This window comes from Seriola lalandi, unplaced genomic scaffold, assembly GCF_002814215.2.
Source record: "Seriola lalandi dorsalis isolate HSWRI2012SDOR001 ecotype SW California unplaced genomic scaffold, Sedor1 jcf7180002055006, whole genome shotgun sequence".
In the NCBI taxonomy this organism is placed as follows: Eukaryota; Metazoa; Chordata; class Actinopteri; order Carangiformes; family Carangidae; genus Seriola; species Seriola lalandi.
Window position 1 is genome coordinate 587,959 of NW_019525549.1, and position 16,603 is coordinate 604,561.

Sequence of the window (16,603 nt, forward strand, 5' to 3'; positions counted from 1 at the left end):
TTTTAATTTAACACAAGCTGAATTTGTCCTTTTAAGAGCTGCCTGCCATAAAGTCGTTTCGTTCTGAACTTTAGTATTTCTGTTACAGTGTCCAGTGATTTGTCGTGAGTGATTCTACACTGGCTAAAACAATATTCACAGCTTCTCATGTTTAACATGAAAAAGGTCACATCTATAAATGATGGTGAATAGAAAAATAGTGATAATATGCTTTGCGTGCCACAATAATGATATCTACAAGTGAACAGAAACAACTTTCAGAAAAAAGTTCTTAACTTGCCATATTCACAGAAACTGTGTCACATATGAAAAAGTATGAATTGGTACGTAGTGTATACTGCATCCAGTATCCTTCAAACAGAACCCATACAGAGGCATCTAGCTGTCGATCATCTGCTCTATTTAACCATGCTTTTTAAACTCTGAATGTTTCAACACTGTCTTTCTCTAAGATTAAGTATTTGTTTCACTCACAATCTGCTCACTTGTTTTTGTGTTTAGTGAGGGTTGGGGGGGCTGAGCCATCTGTGAAACTAACAGTGGTGTACAGTACACTTCCACAATGCTACAGTGTCTACTACTACTACTCCCAATTGATTTTACCTTCCTCTTTAGCCTGTTTGCTATAACTGACTGTTCTTTATGGTCGGACTACTGTAGTTCACACTTAGGGTTCAGCACCAAACCCTGTCACCCGAGCACCAGTTCCTACACGACCCGTACCTACAGAACCTCCCGCACCAAATCGAAATGCAGATTTTGGTGCCTTGTCTTGGTGGCCGTCAACGGAAAACCACTCAAAGAAGGACGTCCCAGATAACATGAAACATCACGTGCCATTGCTAGTTATTAATACATTTGCTCTGATGGCAGCAGGTAGCCTAGCGTTAGCTAGTAGCTATCATAAACACAGTTAAAATGCCTAAAGATGAACAGTCTAGAGTGTGGCTGCATTTCACTCGAAAAGGATTCTGACACTGGGACGCACAACAAATGTTTAAAACTATAGCACGTAAAGGAGGGACAAATTCAATGAAGCATCTGGCGACACATGGGATTCGCTTGAAAGGCGAGGAAGGCACCGTATTCGACCGCTCGCACGGCCCCATGCAAAGCACATCAGCAGACTGCGTGGGCGTCCGCGGCTCCGGCAATAGGGTGACAATAGATGCGTTCGACATCAACTTCGGCTGACTTGACGGTCAGTGTGAACTGCCGGCGACTGCAGGGGTGGAGTTTAAAAAGACTGCAGTCACGTCGAACACAGTCTACTTCCTGCAGCGCGAGTGAGCTCAGGACACCTGTGTTACAGCAGCAGGTTGTTCACACTACTCACTGCAGAAAGACTGCAAAGCTGCTCTGTGGGGATTTTTTTTTTCTCCCAAATATGAATGTTACCCTCAGACTCTTTTGCAGAACCTATACACACGGTTTCACCCAAACATATTTCAGACCAGACACAATTTTCATGAAATGAAATCTAATGTTTTATGAAAACATTGAGGGCGAGGAGTTAAGGTGTATAGGGGGAAAGGTCACGCATGAAATACCTGCTACAAAAGCTTGATGAGAGATCAGCATTTTTTTTCTTTCTGAAAAAGAATTTTAAAGAATAAAAATAAAAATACTAACAAAGGATCAAATTATTGGCAATAAAAGAAGCTGTTCTTTCTCTTTCTTTCTGTGTTTTCTTTTTTAAGTATCAGTTCAGCCACAGGTAGAGTTGTAAAAGTAAAATTTTTGCATCAATAACTGAGAGGACCAAACGATACGCGATCCTACTCGTACCAGTAAATCTGCACTTAACACCTCTACAGTGGAGGCTGTAGTTCAGATACAGTAGAGGGTAGAGACTCTCACTGAAGAACTGTACCACAACCTCAGAAAACTGCATCAGTGTGGTGTGATACAGCTCCTGAAAAGGAAATCTGTATTACACATATTCATACATACAAGTAAGATTCTAGATACACAACGTATCCAAACTCAGGTCACTGTATTGATATCATCATTACTATTGTTATAAATATGTCGCCTTACTTTTACAAGAAATATCTGAACATATATACACATACGTATTGCACTTTACATGAGCAGCAGTTATATACACTACACCACACTGGACAACTACAGTCATTTCATCACCTTTCTCATGATGTGTGAAATGATGATGGTGATAAAATGTAAAAGAACTAAACAACCCAACATCTTTACCTTTCACGTATCAATATCATTTTATCAATCACACTTGCAGCACAGCCAGAATCAAAATGCATCAAAATAACAAATAATAATAATAATAATAATAATAATAGTAATAATGATTGGACCTTTTGAATGGATTATTTTACTCAAGGTCACAGTTAACACACCTTTGCATGGAACAGCCTCACCGGTGTTGTGGTGTAACTACAAAAGCTCCAGTTTCTAAACAAAGAGTGCGGCAATTTCCACAACAAAACTTAAGTTTAATATTGTATCTACTTATCCCAGAGCTTAATACCTGAATGGGACAAAGATAACTGTCACTGAGTGCTGTCAAGAGACCAAGGACATGCGCTCTCTATTTCATATCCCACAAAGAAGAGGGACGGGCAAGACAAAGTGTCATTAGAGGTCAAAGCAGGGGCTGAGTTTGCAAATAAAAAGGGCCAACAAAATAGAGTGCACATTTGTAAGAGAGTGCACAAATACCTATTGCACATTTTACATGAGGGCAATTAAGGACACTGCAGGACCTATATGGTGGATAACTGCCCAAACAGAGCCGACAAAGACACAAGAAGACATGGAGTAGAAGGCAAGAGAAAGCCACCCAGTGGCTGCTCTGCCAGTTTCCCTTCGCTGGTGTGAATTCCTGCGGTTACAATCGTTCATACCAGTCCGGCAGTACCTTTACCTTTCACTCTCTCTCTCTCTCTCACACACACACACACACACACACACACACACACAAACAGACACAAAGGCAGGCACTCCTCCTTCAAAGTGGGGTGTTATTTGTAATCAATACCAGAACAGGAATAATCCAACTGTTCCATCTGAAATAATCTGTCATATTATATACCAGTGGTGTTCGTAGCATGTGCAGGAACACAGCTTCATTTCAGTGTCATTCAATTCACAAGGAGGAGGACAGGTATAATAAAAGGTTTCTCCCCAGATCTAAAATTAATTCATAAAATGACCGTACAGCAGTGTGGGAATTAATTAAATCAAGTTGGAAATTGATCTAATAAATTGTGTTTTAAATTTATAAATATGCAAGTTTAAACACCTGAGAACATCGCAGCTATAAACAGCATATTTTCCTGCTTGTAATCAGTTTGATATGCATTTGTTTTTCAAGGCTAAATAATTCATTCATTTTTTTTCTCCTTTTTTTGTCTTGTGCTCAGCCCACTCCAACACCAAGCTGCTCTCCTCTTATCTGACCTTTACATTTCCCTCACACACTGAAACATCAAAGCTACATTGTGAAATGAATCGCCTTTATTAACCCACGATTTTATGAGATTATGTAAGTGTCGGTCTCCACCAAGATTTCACAATAAAACACAGCGTGAACTGTGGAGCTGCCCACAAACCAAATCTCAAATAAGTGGATAACGCCATTTAAAAACAAGACATTTGACAACTCTCACTTAAAACAAAGGTTGCGCATGTATATATATATAGTGTGTGTGTGTGTGTGTGTGTGTGTGTGTGTGTATTTATATATGCGTGACTTAATGTGCATTTGTTTAAAGGCGCCTAAACGCGCTGAGCTTATTGGAATAAAATCAACTTCTATAACAGGTTCTTATGGCTCCGGTGGAAACAAGCAAAAGCCAGAGGGAAAGTTACTATTGTAGAAAACAAGTTGCGTTTCCTTGTTTTTTCTTGGTGCCGAATTGAAGCGGCATCGCTGTTATTTTAAAGCTCTAAAAACATGTGCTGTGTGTGGTGCGTGTCGACGTGCCAGGCAGCAGTGACCTGCTATTTTTTTTTACTGGAGAGAAAGGCATCTGTCGTGGATACGACATGAAGTTCACCTCGGAATAGCGACCACGCTACAAATACCTGTGTCCCGTTTCATTACACATCTCTTCTCTTTTTCTTTTTTCTTTTTTTTCTCCTTTTTTTTTTTTTTCTTTTTTGTGGTGATCAGTGTTTGTCAGGTCAGTCCTACCTGTTCGTCCTCGTGCTGGGGATCCTCCTCTCCCACCGTCATGCAGCCGCTTGTTTTCTTCCACTTTTTTTCCCACCAAAATAAAAACTTGCACTTCCTGCACTTGCTTTAGCTCGACTTCAATCTTATTGTTGTAAATTAAACAAAAAAAAAAAAACAAAATTAGTAGAAGGAGCGCATTCACAGCACCGGACTGGTGCTCCGTCCTTTTCACTTTACTCACGTTTCTAAACGGTTCGCAAAGAGCTGACTGCGAAAGCCAGAAAAAAAAAAAAGTGTGTTGTGAGATTTTCAATTGTAATTGTGAGCGCACAACAATGCAGAGCGGCTCAAAGACACTTGGATATTTCCAAGACGGCGCGGCGCGCACGGCTGTCAGAGAGACGCACAAGTCAAATGAATGAAGACGGACTAACGGCGGCTTCTCCGGTCTCTACAGCGGGAAACTACAGTTAAACTGGCTCACTGGAGCTCGGTGTTGTTCGTCCAAAGCGAAGTCACTCAGGTGGGGAAAACACCTTTTCCTCCATTTACTCTCTGCTCTCTTTTCCTCGCGCTGTCCCGGCCGCCCGGCGCGTGCAACAGCAAAACAGTCTACTACACAGAGGCGGGGAGAGAGAGAAAGAGAGAGAGAGGAGGAGGAGAGGGAGACCGCGCTCCGGTAAAACGGAGGAACAGGACTGTCCTCCTCAGTTATTGCTGCCCTCTGCAAGTGTGATCCGGAGCGAGCTTATCTCCCCCCCCCCCCGGTTAAAAGACGATGATACGCCAAGCGAGGCAGAAACGGAATGTTGGGGGATCCCCTGCTGCGTCCAATCCTGACGTCTCTACCGGTGTGCCGGCGTGCGCGTTTGCGCCGCTGACTCTCTCTCTCTCTCTCTCGTCTTGTGTGTGTGTGTGTGTGTGTGTATGTGTCTACATGAATGATCGGTACGGGAATTGTTGTGGGGTGGTGGGGGGTCAGCCGTGACTTTGAACTGTGCGCCCTGACTGTGACAGGTGACGGCGGAGCCCACATTGTAAGACACCCGGTTAATGAGGGTTTTTCCCTCCCCTCTGTCTGACACTCTATAAACACAAGATACAGAAGAGGTGGTCTGCAGCTGAGCACACAGCCGTACCAGTGCTCATATAATCAGAACGATGTGGAAGACATTCACACGAGTCTAAACCAATGAGATATTGTCACAGGGGGACACACTGAGTGGTCTCTCTACTTTTTACCTGCTGTTACCTTGTGCAAGAATTCAATGTCTCCACCACTTCAGCACTTTATTATTACAATTGGCATGTTGCAATATTTGTCATGTCCCAGTCGTCTATTATGTACATTCTGTCTATTTAAGTTTGTATATTTATATTTATATTTATAGTTTTATTTATTTATTTATTTATTTATTTAGTGTGCACATTCAGCCAGGAGAAACACAATTTCATTCAGCTGAGCACTTCTGTTGTTCGGTCTGAATGACGATAAAGTTCACTGTGACTTTGACTGTACAGCAGGGAAGCTACAATTAAACAACAATCATAAATTAAACCTGGTGTTGTTCCTCCAAAGCCTCCCTTTTTTTTAAAAAAAAAAATCAAATAAATCAACACATTTTCCCCTTCATGTATAGAGGCTACATTTAATTATTCGTAGGCCTACACACACATCTGAGAGACAGATGCCCCAGGAGCTGTTTGTGGGTCACTGCCTATGCCCAAGGGCAAATCACAAATCAGCAGCTTTGGAAAGGATTGCTGACAAATACAGCATAATACATGCACATTCATTGTTCTAAAGACAAAAAAAAAAAGGGGGGGGGAGGGTGGCTGTGTGGGGTTGGGTGGGGCATAACTGGAAACTGAAGTGATTGCTTTAGTTGCTGTACTCTAAACCAATTCCTATGTCTGAGCATAAAAAAAGTAGTAATTTATTTCGAAGTTGTTATGAGCATATTCTCTAAGAAAAAAGATTATGTTGCATATAAAATGCTGCACGTGTCCCTCAGGAGTAATTGTAATGAGAGCTTGTCAGCTCAAAGTAACGACTTGAATGTGATTAGACAATACTCCTATGAGGTTGTCAAGGTGTTATGATTACACTTTTTCACTGGTTTGGTTAGTCCTCGTAATTATCATATATGTAATCATCCTTTTTAAAGTGGCATTAGATACCGTGAGAGACAACGCTGGAGAAACAAACAATGTAAGGTCATCCACAAGCCACGAATCCAGCGACGGTGCTGTCACAGTGTGCAGTAAACATCATGCACTAAGTTAATGTGAGAAACATATTCATATTATTTGTAACATGTAACCTATGGTGAAAAGTGTTTTCAAGTGAAACATTATATTTAGTGTTAATTTTGCAGATTACTGTCAGTGTGCGCTGACACATTGGAACACTGAGTCACTAATTTAGCCTGGGTGAATAAGAAAGTTTTCCCTAAAGAAAGTTGGCTGTGTCAGTGTGCAAGTATTTTGTTTTTACCAGAGGAAGGGGGGGGGGGCACTTCTACACTGACGGACTACGGCTCGGAAGGAAAAAAGAGAATGTAAGAGGCTTAACAGAAATAATTTAGTGAATCGTATTAAATTACAGTTTCAAAAATTCCAAAGAGTATTGTAACGACGTAACCTTTTAACATAACCTTTGTCATTTTTGATGCATTCACTTGTTAATTTTGGGTCAAATAAAAGAGAAATAAGAAAGCTTCTGCAGTGTAGTAGACAGTTCAAATACTTTCCATCTGGATTCAGCATAGACAGTAAAGGGAGATGCATGCAAGGTATAGGCCACACAAATATATATCTATTACAGAAAACAGTGCAGGAGGGAAAGTTGCAGAGGTATATGAAAGTGAGTTTGTTTAGTGACCGCTGTGAAGGTGTGTGGTAAGTGCAAACAGAAGCGAAAAGGAAAAAGAAAGAGAGAGAGAAAGAGCAAGAGAGCACATTAGGTATGTGGGCAGACAGGCCTCTGTGGCGGGGACAATGGCAGGGCTGAAATGTAAATGGAGCCGAGGCTGCAGCGTGAGGTTCCAGGAGGAAAGAGGAGACTAATTAATTGGACAGAATATATTACTTGTAATTATTGTTGGAATTTAAAACAAAAGAAAAATAAATGTTACATATAGTAATACAGGGGTCAAACTATAATATTTGAACCAAAGTTGAAAAACTGAAAACTTAAAAGTAATATGTTTTTAATAACTATAATGTAAAAGGACAAGGACATAGTAACATTAATATTGTTTGATAGTATAACAAATCATTTTTGTGTGTGACCAGGAAATTGTAAATACAACTGACTCTGTATTACAGTCCAACAGCACTGGTGACATGTATTCAGTGTTTCACAAAGTGGAATCCAGACCGTGTAAACTCAGAAAGAAAGAAAGGCGCAATCAATTTAGTGGTATTTAAATTTCAACTCTAATTATCATTTAGCTTCTGTTCATGTCATTAGTTTAAGGCTTCACCAGAATATGGACAAGAGCAGTACAGTGATTTGTGTGTTATCAAACTAGTGTTTGTTCATCATTTTAACTTAGATGAAGCTCTGACCATATTATAAGAGGAGTTTATACATGAACTATTTACTTACTACTTAGTTACATGGCCGACCTTCATGAACGGGGCTGGAGCCTGGACTTGTAATCTGACTGCACACGGCCAAGGGAAAGAGCTTCAGGCCTGGAACCGTTACTTTTACATGCAAGAGTTGAATATAATCTTACAATGCCAACAAAATACAACCATCAGCCTGTTACCTTTTCCTGTAACAAGCCACATTTCATCAATTTCCCTGTCACACATTCATTATTCACGACTCAAAATTTACCACTGATCATTTCAGGAAAGTGGCCTCAAGTGGTGGAAGTAATGTATGTGAATTGAAAAATAGTGATAAATTGTCAATCGATTTGATTCACGTTTAATTTGAAATCGTTTTGCAGCAAGCGCCGACTGAGAGTCAGGTTTTCACACAGAAAAATGATAATTATAAAAAATCGTTCAAGAAAAATCTTTACCCTGCCCCAAAGACCTCCACAATGTCACGCACTTCATTAGTAACGTACAAAAAATCTCACATACAAAAAGACTTTACGGATATATTTTCAACATAAATGCAAATGGAACCTTTTGTAACATTAATAAATTGCATTCACTTGTACAAGGCAATGTGTCTTCCCCTTATAAATCCACAAATAATTGCTTAATAAAACAAGATGAATCCCGTGTCAGTGAAGAGTCAAACCAAGAGCAACCTCCAATCCTGATGGATGTCTGACAGAAAATAGAATAAAAGAAAATGAGATAAAGGAAAAAAAGTGTATTTTCGCAGTTTCTATTATTGGTTTTCCTTTTTTTTCTCATAGGTATTTTATTTGATATTTTAGTTTGAAATACTGACAGTAAATGATATACTGAGTAAAAGATCAATGTTCAGTCAACTACATAATATCATCAAATATTCCTCATTCACATTATGGCCTTAATTTTGTCTATTAAAACACTCAGCACACACTCACATTGACTCGTGCATGTACACCCAAGTGTCCACACGCAAACACCCAGACACCCACTGACATGCCACAATCTGACTCACTGACACACTGACACACTACATCTGGGGACATTTCTGAAGGAAAATCATGCAGATTTATTCCTCCTATGGGTCAAAAGAGAGAGAACCCTGGGGAGTGAGAGAGAGAGAGAGAGAGCGATGAAGAAAGTAAGAATGAAAAACAGGGAGCTGAAAGAAAAGTACTGAATAATAATAATAATAAAACCGAGGGACAGAGAGAGAGAGAGAGTAAGGCTGTTGTACAGGACAGAGGGAGCTGTCTGTGTACATGAATACTGTGGAGGCCCTTTGACACACACACACACACACACACACACACACTCACACACACACACACACACAGAGCATGGCCTGTGGTCATGGTCAGGCTGTGTGCTGTGTACCATAGAGCGAAAGGACAGGTGTGTATTCAAGCGAAAATTCTCTCTGTGTCACTGTCAGTGTGTGTGTGCGTATGTGTGTGTGTTTATGTGTGTGGTGACTGTGGCTTTGGCTAAGGGTGATGCTCAACGATGTGCATGATTCTCCCTCTGTTATCCACACACACACACACACACACACAAAAGCTTCGTCATGCTGTCAGTAATCTATGGCATATATAATATAGCAGTAAACACACCCTCTTTCTTTGTGACACACGCAGACAGATGCTCTCACATGCCTGTCGAAGTGTTAGGACAAGCCAGTGTCACTCCTCTAGCTGCTTTGTGTGTCTTCTTTCCATCTCTCTCTCTCTCTCTCTCTCTCTCTCTCTCTCTCTCTCTCTCCAGGTAGAGAGGATGCCCCCATGTCAACTAGGACATGATATCACCCCCAAATCACACGGGCACATATGCCACATATGTATGGCTATAGACATGAAGATGCTATCCAGCTGTAAGTGTTCCCAGATTATGTAAATGAATACACATTTTGTGTGGTTTTTTAAATGCTGGTAAACCCGCTAATAAAAGCTGACTAACCCTTTTCCACTGCCAGTCCTGTTTGTCACAGCGGGAAAAGGGTGCAACTGATAAATACCTGCATCTACTTCAGAGTCATGTGACCCGGATGTGAATGGTGATTGTTCCCTTTCCGACAAAAGCCTGATGTTGGCGGGTCTTAGCAGGTTTTCTGACCAGTGGAAAAAGGGGCTCTAGAGAGAGAGAGGGGTCACTGTAAATCAATACAAAGTTGTGCACCACCTTCATGAAAACACCAATGAGCTTTTGGAGGGATGTTGTTCGTCTCTCCAGTTGAGTCCAGAAACTTACAGAATCAACGCCAAGGAGCATTGAAGCTGTTCTGGTGGCACAACACCTTAGTAAGACACCTGTCTGTACAGAGCACCGGGACATTTCCTGTCTTCACCACAACCACCTGATAACATTTTAGACAAGTTGCCTGGCAAAATGGACATCGTGGTCAGAAGACAATTAGAGGCGGGAGCAGAGAGGGAGAAAATTAAAAAGAGCAAGCAAAAAATAAGCAACAAGTTCACCAATAAGCTAATTAAAAACACACACACACACACACACACACACACACACACACACACACACACACACACAGTAAGTAAGTAGCTAAGTATTAATAACAGTGTAACACAATGCTCCAATGATACTTTCGGCATGCTTAATACTTGATTAAAGATTTGAGCTAACGCTGTACCTCATTGTCTTTTTTAAAAGTGTAGCTAATGGTTTCGCGTCTGGCCTTGTATATATGTATGAGGGTTTCTGAGCGTTCATTCAGTCATAGCATAAATTCGTAAACTCAGTGTTTAAATATGCTACCTGTTGGTCAGTCATCTGGATAACCTTTCTCCCAGGTCAACGTATTGACCAAATTCATAACCAGGTTTTACATTAACCTACTATTGAGTGGTCAGGTGGTTTGTGTGTACTATATGTAGTGAGTAGTACACACATAGGAGTTTCCATCAACGTCTGTGTTCTGAACACTCCCTTTTCTAAAAGGAAGGAACCATTTACATTACATGTTTATCCACAGTGAAACGGATAAAGAGACCATCGTGTTCTTTCTGCTTCTTTCTTAGGTACAAATTCGATAATGTGAAAGCAATCTCCTATATGTCCATGTGTATTATCAAGACACACACACACACACACTCACACACACACACAGTATATGCTCTCACCCCCATTAAGTTCAAGTGGTTATGTGGCTTGATTGAAGGAATGTTTGACTCACAGGGAAACGGACACGCATACAGCTATGAAAATATGTTTGAAACCACTCTGGGATGTCTCTGTGTCAGTCTCCCATGTACCTATGTGCGTACATACTCACACACACACACTATGCACAAATTCCCATTCATAGATCAATTTACTAATGGCTACACGTGAAGTGCCAGATGAGCTTGCCTTGAGGGGGGTTTAAATGTGTTTTCTTAGCTGAGTGCATGTGTGTCTTGCTCTTTTTTAGACACTGAGGTAATTTGGGTTTTCTTTCTTTCTTTCTTTCTTTCTTCAACAACGACTTGGTGCCCTGAACCTTGTGTTTTAATGTTCACTATTCTCCAAATTGCCTTAACAATATTGATCAAGTGTCAGGTACTGTGAAGCATGCCACATGTACAGCTACGTATACTATACGTTTGTCCATTGATTTCAGCTCAGGTGGGTGTATCAGGTATTAGTGATATTAGAAAAGTATCTTGTGCCATGTATTTTAGTGTTTATTTAATTAACACCAATAAATACCAAAGTCACATTTGAAAGAATCAAAAACCCCTTCAATCAAATTCAGAGAGAATCCATGTGTTGGGTTGCAGGGGCCAGTTGCCCAAAGCACCTTAAGTTAAGATCATAAAGTTTTATTAAAATGTATGTATTTAAGGTTTTCTCCTTACCTTGTTGTAATACTTAAAGAATCACATACGTCCATTAGACACTGCACATTGCCATTGCACAAAAGACGTTAGTGAACAAAGTAAGAAAAAACTAAAAACTAAATGTCCCTCTGAATCTGTCTTAACTGCTCAGTTTATGAGGATAAATGAAGAAAATGAACGGATTCCAAGAAGAGTGTGAGAACACAATGGAAACCCTCAAGGATGGGGAATTGATTCTTTGCAACACACTTAGGTAACTCCCTTAGCTAAGGAGAAATGAAACCTTATGTGTTATACTTCACTAAAAAATGTAAACTCTAAGTTGTTTTGTGCAACAGGCCCCAGGAGCTCAATTAATCCCATCAGCAGACAGAAATATAACGGATGACGGATGGACATAATTCCTGGAAATACAGGACTGAGGTGGGTTCACGTTGTTAAATGGGGAAATTCCACTGAATCTGATGAATCAGTATTCTACACTTTAGATCGAGTCTGAGGTTCAACATCTTGAATGGTGGCAGAGGGATGGAGAGCGTCTGCTGTGTTAGTCTGTCTCATTATTTTGGTAATTGATTCATAGCAGAGGTACAAAGTCTTATTGATCAGTGTGAGTGGTATCAGTTTGCAGTGGTCGGTATCAGAGTGTCATACACTGGAGAGGTTATCACTTCTTTGTAGAGAAAGAGGAGGTTCACAGAGGTGCCACTGGGATATTAATTGCACTTTCTGGATGAGCTCATTTCCAACAGCAGTTTAACCTGAGCCTTTACTTTCGTAGCCTCCCTTATTTTAAATGTGTAAAAATTGTCTTGTTTGAGAATAGTTTAAATAATTCAATGATTATTTGTGTATGTGTGCGTGTGTATGTGTGTGTGTGTGTGTGTGTGTGTGTGTGTGTGTGTGTGTGTGTGTGTGTTTAATGCAACCATTTCAAGTTCTGTCTTCATAAAATGAAAAGAATGTCCAAGGGTTCATCCTCTGTGAATGATAACTGTGATCAATACATTGAAGACAGAGTTTTTGTCTTTAGCCTGATGATGGTGCTAAAGGAAAGGTCAGGGGGGTTATCACTGATGAATATTCATATTAAATGTAATTCGCTTACATTTTGTTGTGGCCAAAAGAAGGAAGAAAGATGAAAAAGTGAATTTAAGATTCAAGAAAAGAAAGTAATCACAGCCAGTTAAATTTTTAGAGCCATGAAACGGCCGTGAAAACGCTGCAATCGGGTTTTGTTTCTATTTTGATGGTGACTTTGGGAGGAAGAATGGAAGAGCAAAAAAAAATCAAACAATGTGGAAGGGGGGAAAAAAAAAAGAGGTGTCGGTAAACACCATTTACATGAAATATGGCCAATATCCAGCAGTCTAATTCTCCTTTCGGGGCAGAGTGTGTGTGTCTGGGGAGAAAACTATCCAAGCTGGTGGATCCACACTAAGTCCTGCTGACTGGGCACTTTTACATGGAAAATAAAAAGGGGGCGGGAGGCTGTGAGATGGAGCCATTCACACATTTTACACACTCACACACACAAACGCACATGCACCTTTATGCGAATATGTCCACGCGCACGCACAGATTCTTGTTCTCCACGGCAGTTCATCTCCTCTAGCACCAGCTTTATGTTGTCAGGTGTGGTGGTTTCTGTCATCCTTATGGCAGTTATACTATTTCTTCACATGGCACATTATTATATCAAAATCTATAAAACTCTGTGTTATTACAGAACAAGCATCTTCAACTTGGCCCAAACAGAAGCAAAAAAAAAATCACTTTTTAAGTCACTGACATCGCAATTTTAGAAAGCATTTTGTTATAATAATGGCCATGTAGACACTAACACTGCAATATTCAGGAAAAAGAAAATCTAAATGGAGACAAAATGATCATTTAAAATTTATGGCCCATTGTTGGAATTCAATTCAGTAATCACAATATGTGTACTGGGCTCCAAATTCAGTTCTGGAAAAGTAAACTTGAACACTAATGGCAAGCAAAAACCTTTTCTTCAAAAACAGTAAGCTGTAGTTTCATAATTGCAATTATAGACACTGAAAAGCCGTTATTCATTTAGCCTTATTGAACCTTGAGTCATAGAAATGCTGATGTTAATTTCACAGCTTTGTACACTACTGTTCTCATTGCAATGCTAAGACTTCCTAAGGGCTATTATTTCTGCATAATGTAAAAATCACATTTAAGATAAAATAGAAGTGAGGTCACTTTTGTTGATTTATGGTCAAATTAATTTTGTAATTTTCAGCCTATTATAAAATAATTTGGTCAGTGGCTACACATCCAATCTGAAAGATCCTCATCAGTGGGGTTGTCAGGTTGTACACTCATAATTCTACAAAACCCAACATGGCCATGAATGTTTTGAACGTATAATGTCGAAATAAGAGCTGTCACTTAGAGAAAGCAGCAGATTCTTTAGTGGACACAGATGAAAATGTGATTGATTTCCTCAACTGGATGAATAAGACAAATGAGTGTTTGCTTTTAAATTTGTCATTCTTACTTTAGATAGTTTACTTTAGATAATAATACCTGTTATGTATATTAAGAGGATTTTGTCTATACTTTTAGATTTGAACTAGTTTGATTCTCTTTTATTGCATCTTGACTGAATATTGTGAAGCAAGCGAAGCTTTATTTATGCAGCACATTTCGCTCACAGTGACACTCTGTGTAAATGGTTCATCCTGTTCTGATTGGGTATTTCATATTTTTGAGTGCACAAACTTTCTCACTGAGTGACTGAGAGGCGTGTGAAAAGCTTAAAAGCTTTTATTTCCCAGTACCAACTTTATTTGACCTCAGCCTCCGTGTTCACCTTTGGCGATGTCCTGCTCCTGTCCACATTGATGGCTTATTGATTTACATAACTTTTTGCCTCAGGCCTCAGAAGTCTGTTGTGGGTTTTTCCTCTCAAAAACCTATTGTGCGCATGGATGATATTTTTTGAATGCAATGGTACTTTTAAATACACAGACACAACATATTACCAATGTGAAGAGATGTTTTAGTCATTAAACAGTGAGAGTATTTAAGATGTCTACAGGAGACATGACTACTGTTTCAATGGCATTTTGATGTTTATATTTAAACATTTAGCAGGTTTAATGGAAGCCGTGCCGCATATAGACCATAATGTGCCTGTAAACCGGTGACTCAGCTATTGGATAGCAGAGAGAGCAGGAGAGAGGGAGGGAGAGAGAGAAGTCACGGCTAACGAGGCTTCATACTAACGACTATGATCGACTCTACATATCAAACAGAGGGAGTCAGACATAAAGACCTGCCTCTAATAAAAGTCTGTTACGCTCTGGGGTTGAAGTTAATAAGGACTAAACTATAATTGATCCCAGACGGAAATAAAGGCAAAAAAAATAAAAAAATAAAAAATAAGACAGTCTGTCTCTTCTAACTTTCTCTCTGCGTGATCATGTTACAGTAAATACAGCTGGAATCTCAGCTCAGACTTTGTCTTTCATTTATGTGTTTGGTGATCAGATGACGTTGCAGGTGGTCCAGAGAGATACTAGATTTTGAACCCACTGTATATCACTAGTTGCACTCAAGCAATTACAGCTCTCTTTTTATTTTTAGTAACTTTCTCACATCCCACGGTTGTTTACAAGCTGCACAGATCAAGCTTACTAGTTACCTCCTAAGCAGTTAGTGATAGCCTCACTCTCTCTCTTTCTGATAAAGTCCTCCCTGAGTTTTTCGGACTGCCTGCATTTGATGTCCAGTCCAGTGTGCACAACGATATCAGACACAGTGATTTGGCCACAAAGGAGCTGAAGAGAGGAATTGATAACCAGAGTTTGAGAACCTGGATAGCAGCATGGCGAAAACTGGAGTATCAAACCGGATAGCTGGTTAGCAACAGCGGGAAAGAGAGTTGAGAGACTGATGGTGAATCGACGAGTGATCTCTCCTCCTTCAAACAAATAGAAAAATTGAGTTTCCCCTGCTTTCAGTTCAGTCCTGAATGTTTAATCGTCATCATAAAACTAGAAAAGTGCTCTGAGAAGACGTTATTTGGCGTCTCTGTTGTTATGGGGATGGATGTGGGCCGCCAACATTTTGGAGATTTTCAAGTGGACCATGAGTTGGAAAGAGTTGGGAACCGCTGCTCTACAGTTACAGGTTTTGGTCAAGTCACATCAGAGCTCCTCCTTTAGTGGTTTTGTGGTGCTTTTACGAGTGTCACACCACTCGCATGTGTTACTGAATGAGAGTGACAATAATACAGTTGACTTATATGTCACCTATGTTATTATCACATATATACATTCTCTGGAAAAATAAACATATAAGTTTATAACATATATATAATACCCCTTATTCAAATATTTATGCGTCCATATATTAAAAATATCTATATGATGAATTTATATGGCATAACATGTTGCAACCAATTTATTTATATTTGATTTTTATATGTTCAAGTTTATTAAAACAACAAACATATAGAAAGTCTATATGCTTATAAAGGTTTTTTATTATTCATTTCTCATTCATTTTAAACATGTTTATCTTCACATTCTGGGAAAGTGGTCTCAGACTTATTGAACTCTACTGTATATAATTACAACATGTAACATGTCTCCAAGTTAAGCATACATACATAAACATAGATGTTTGCATTGGCTAGACATATATGTCAAAATCTGAATTGTTCCAATTTCTAACAGCTTTGATGTATACATTTTAAATTACATTATTTTAATTTACGTACGTATATGTCATATATGGAAATTCAATATATGTACTGTACATATATTTGCGTATGGCCAGAAGTAAGACGTATAGAATATTACTTCCACAACTTTACTGTAAACGTCTCTTTGTTTTTTCCCTCAAGCACATGAGAATCCAGGCAGCCAGGCAGCCAGCCGATCTTTCTCTGTCCCCCACCTCCCTTTCTACTCCTCCCTCTCCCCTCCTTTTACTGAGGCTCTCTGTGTTGGACCATCAGCTGCCCTGGGACCCCCCCCCC